Below are 5,467 nucleotides of genomic sequence, written 5' to 3' on the forward strand. Positions count from 1 at the left end.
TCATATCATACTACAGCGTCACATTAAAAGCATCAAAAGTAGCAGATCCTCAAGCTTGAAACGCGTCATGAAACAACCCAGTTTGAGCTTGTAGATCTGATACTTTTGCAATTTATTTTATTTCAAAAGTAGCCTTGTGGTTTTCACTCGACAAAGACCAAATTGGACCTTCTTCAGAGAGACAGATAATTTGATGGCCTGCAATCTCTCTTTTAAAATCACAAATAAAAATTACCTTAAGTGGTTAATTCACAATACTTTTTCCGTTCCTAGAAATGTAGTGGAGTCACTGGCACAAACTATTTCAGTTGGCGGCCAATTACATAATTATTTGGGGGTCCTTAAAAATGTTTGAGAAGCACTGGCTTCTGGACAGCTATGGATTATAATATGGGATTTGACTGCCCCCTACTGGCTCTGGTGAGTACGCCGTCTCACTTTTACTCTATATAGTTGGACAGTAATGAAGTACATTTACTTGAATACTATTTAGATGCATCGAGATGCATCTAAATTTATATGCATAGAGATTCATCTAAATTACACAACTTTATACATTTTTGATTGTGAAGGCAGAGAGAGCGTAGTTTAACTCACACAATGATGTATGATGTAATATAGTTTAACTCACACATAATGATGTATGATGAAATTTAGATGTGTCCATACAGAACAGGAGAAGATTAAAGGAGTAGTTCACCCCAAAAAATACTTAGTTTCTATCAATGCAGGGTATGCGCATGCATAAAGTGAATGGCAGATCGAGTGGCAAATCAAGTGGCAAAGTGAGTGACAAAATTAATTTAATGTATTTTAAAGTAATTTAATGCATAGACTTTTCTGTTTGGATGTATGGTCTGTCAATGCCAGAAAGTAGTTTTTCCCCCACTCAGTAGGCATTCCCGCATAACTTCCAGGTATGATGATGATGTCATGTGCATACCCTCTATTATTCGGCATAGAGTAGCGCAAACATTGCTCACTCTGCTGATTTCTGATCGTCTGCACCTTTGTTAAATTGACACACACACGCACACATGTACACACACACACTCCTCTCTCTCTCCGTCGCTCTAAGTAATTAGTCTCATGTCGCGCAGCTGCGCATAGTTTCTCCCGGCGAATCCGGCCGGGAGCTGCCTATGCCATAAAAAGCATAGGTGAGTTCCAGGCTACTAATGTGTTGACCGCGGCAGAGACTCAAACGCAGGTCATTGGAGTCTCCATCTCTACTGGCTCCTGGCTGGACACTCTGATGTTCATCAAATTATTGGCTTAGGAATGAGACGACAAAAAAAAAAAAATAGGAATGCACGATTAATCGGTAGCATAAGCGGAATCGGCCATAAAAATGCCATATCGGTATTGGAACGGTCTCAAGATAATACAGATTATTTAATCGGTTTTCACCAGTAAAAACAATGAAAAAATAAAAATAAATCTATTTAATTTCTGTACTCATCTCATACTTTAGTCATTCAGTTGAAAAGAGTGTATGCTATTTATTGATTGATTGAATACTTTAACAGGCTTTGGGCCAAGCACCTAGGCCTAGGCTTGTTTCCATCGTGGTTCTCTGTATAATATCGGAATCGGTCAGAATCGGTACCGGCAGATATGACCCTGCAAATAATCGGAGAATGGATATCGGTCATAATTTCATAATCGTACACCCCTAAAAAAATATCCATGAATTCAAGGTAGGGGTGCAGGTCCATATGAAATATCACGATTCCTGGTCAAGCAGTATCCACGATCCACGGTATTATCACCATTCTTTTTCACGTTGGTTTTCATGGTTATTGCCTTCATGGGGTGTGTGACAGATAGAAAATAAGTCATGTTTTGGATGAACTCCTCCTTTAATCCACAAGATGGCAGCAATACTGTATCATCAACTCAGAGGGAAGTTCTGAACTATACTTGAGTATATGTCCATTTTAAATACTTAACGCATACTCCCCTACATCTCAGCGGCAAATACTGTGTTTATAATACAATACAAATAATTTACACCCGTAAGTTACTATTACAAAACATCATTTAACCACTTGCCTGTTTTATACTTTCGGTAGAGCTCTGATCTATGAGCTCACAATGTGCCACGGTATGTGTGAGCTTGTAAATAACAATTACAGTTGACACTCTTTGAAATATTCAAAGGAACGTATCTACAAAAGATACGGTTTAATTAATGACGGAGACTTCCTTCATTCCTCCTTTCTGACGTTTCTCCAGAGATTTTACGCGGGACGTTGTTGTATGATAGCATGCATGCATTAAAATGGATCCTAGATAATGTGCAAGGAAGTGGCCTTGGATTTAAATTATGGGGGTGAATATGTGTGAAAGGAAGGGTTAGGATTATAATGGTCAGCCTGGGGCTGCTCTTCACCATTATGAATTTAGACAGGGAGCTAAGTATCTGCTTGACCTTCTACCTGTGCCCACTCTGTAACCATGAAGAAGGTGGAGGGAACAGGAAAAACACAGCTCTTTCAGTGAGGGTGCAACTGAAATTATGAGATTATCTACAAGCTCACAACATGTCATGTTGAGACGTGTTGTGATGTTGTAGATCTGCTATTTTTGGTAAGGAGGCTTGGTGGTCCGAGAGTTTAAGTGATTCAATTGAAGTGGTATTGATACATTCCGGCGGCCGGCCTCCGACGGGAGGCTGCCACCCTCACCAGGAAAGCACAAAGGCGTGACTGACACAACACTAGAACACCACCAGTGCCTTGAACAGACTACAACAAGGCAGCACACTTCTGAGGACATCTCCGATCTCCAGAGATGCATGGTTGGCAGCATCTTGAAAGCAGGGGAGTAAGTCGGGCCTTACGCATCCATCGCTACATCTAGGACCCAGGATAAGGCGCCATAGGATATCGCCATAGGATATCGTCATAGGACAATTTGCATATCAGTGCCCCCACCACCCCAGGACATTGTGGTATTTCAAAGTCCAGTAAGAAATGACAAGGAGTGGTGATTGAGGATCAAAGCATTAGATATATGTTTGAGGGACATGGACAATGATATTAAATATTAAAAACAGTTTTAAAATGCATTTATTTTATCTTGTTAAACTTTGTTACATACAGTAGTACGAGATTTATTATTTCACAGGGTTAATAGCACAGGGTTAGTAAGCTTAAAGTGTACTTGCGTAAATGTACTGAGTTACTCTCCACCAGTGCTTATTATTACAAATGATGTGACTAAAACGACCATGACAATTACAGAAGTCTGTAATTGTACTTAACTATGGTTATTGATTAATTAAATATATATACACAACTGGTCATTACCAGCTTGCAGACTGCCACCTCTCTGCATATTATATCTACCCTCAGCTCTCATGTCTGCAGTACAATGGTAGCAGTGCCATGATAGCGCCATAAACACTCATCTGTGGATTTGACAGGTGCTTTAAGCTATGGAGCTTTGTTTTATTAGAAAATCATTAAACCTTTGACAAGGGTCTCTGCTTATCACGGGCAGACCTCCAGAAACCTGTGCAGGTTTAAAGAAATGCTGAGCAGATTAATTTGAGGACAGCTCCGCTCTTCTGGGTCCACTTTGGGGCAGAGTTGTATTTGTGCCAGGCCATGAATCTGGCACCTGGAATGGCAAACGCTGGGAGGGGCTGATCCATGTTCCAAACTTTATCTGACTGCATCTGGACGCCACATAACGGCACTGATTCCCCCACAATGTGTCCTAAACCGTTCTGTTAAAGTCAGCCAAAGTATCCGCTGAGGCGTACTGAACTGATCACTGTCCTGTTCAACGACCCTTGGGTGCAGAACGCAGCAGCAGACAGGTAGAAGGTCAAACAGACCAAACCCTGCAGGTTTAATACTATGTCCAACATCTGCCAGTTCATCCAAAGTTTCATTTGGTGCAGTATCACACCACACTTCCATTCTGATCAAACACAACACTAAAGGTCCCTACACACCGGGCGCGATTTTCGCCCAGTGTGCAACCACCTTTACTCCTACAGTAATACAATACATCATAATACTTTGTCACATGCCCCCCAAAACTTGCACATCTACAAGCTCACGATCACAATGCTACGCGTTGTGAGCTTGTAGATGTGCAACAACATCGTACGACGGGAGTTTACATTAACCATATCCGTGTGGTCTAAACAGGAGATAGGCTTCTAACCCACGGCACGGGCCATATTGTTCAGGAACCGATGGTTCTCAAGGCTACTTAATTACTGTATAACCGCATCATCAAAAGCCAAACACTAACTTAATTGTCACAGAAATGTAGAAGCTGTTATGTCTTAGCCTGGAAACCAGACAAATCTGCCACAGGAAAACATATTTCCCTGGGGAGATTGGTATTCTCCATATTCAGACCGCAGCCATATTGCCAGCAAGGTGATACCTAGGTGACACTTCCCATAGACAGCCCATTCATCCAAACAGAAAAGTCCCCAGGCTCTAATTATATTAAACTATGTCAAAAATCACAAACATTGCAGCTGTAGGGAAAGCTTGAATTATCCTCTTTCAATCTATAAAGTGTTTGTTTCATAAAAATCCACATAGACATTTTATGAGCTACTTCCTGTCAATAAATTCCTTGCAGATGATTTTTGAGTGGTGCAACCACTCCAAGGAACAGCAATGTCCGTGTTCACCTATGTGTCCACCTATGTGTTCACCTATGTGTCCGCCTATATATGTGTTAATGAGCACGAGTATGACCATTAGTACCAATAGGGGCGCTATTTGCCAGAAACAGAGAGAGAGAAACAGAGAGGTTCTCTTACTCCTAGATTTAACGGCTGCATTCGACACAATTGATCATTCAATTTTAATACAGCGCCTGGAGCACTGGGTAGGCCTGTCTGGTACGGCCCTGTCATGGTTCTCCTCCTACCTCTCAAACAGAAGCTACTTTGTCAATCTAGCCGAGTTTGATTCAGACAAACACAACATCAGCTCTGGTGTCCCACAAGGCTCGATCCTTGGTCCTCTGCTGTTCTCCTTATACATTTTGCCATTGGGTGAACTAATTTCCAATCACGGAGTCAATTTTCATTTCTATGCTGATGATACCCAGCTATATCTTTCTGTGGCCCCAGATGATCCCTGTGCTTTAGACCCGCTGTTGACCTGTCTGTCCAGCATCAAATGTTGGATGAGTGAGAACTTTCTCAAGCTAAATGAGGATAAGACAGAAGTTCTCATAATCGGTTCTAGCGAGCAAAAAGAATCAATAATTAGCAGACTTGGCAACCTGACTGTAGAAAGTAACAGTACAGTAAAGAACCTGGGGGTTATTATTGATTCTGAATTAAATTTTAATTCACACATTAATCATGTTACCAAGATTGCCTTTTTTCACCTTAGAAATATTGCACGAATCAGAGCCTATCTGTCCTTGGACGATGCAAAAACGCTAATCCATGCCTTTGTTTTTTCTCGGCTTGACTATT

Source organism: Protomyctophum parallelum (genome assembly GCF_964188405.1).
Source record: "Protomyctophum parallelum genome assembly, chromosome: 1".
Lineage (NCBI taxonomy): Eukaryota > Metazoa > Chordata > Actinopteri > Myctophiformes > Myctophidae > Protomyctophum > Protomyctophum parallelum.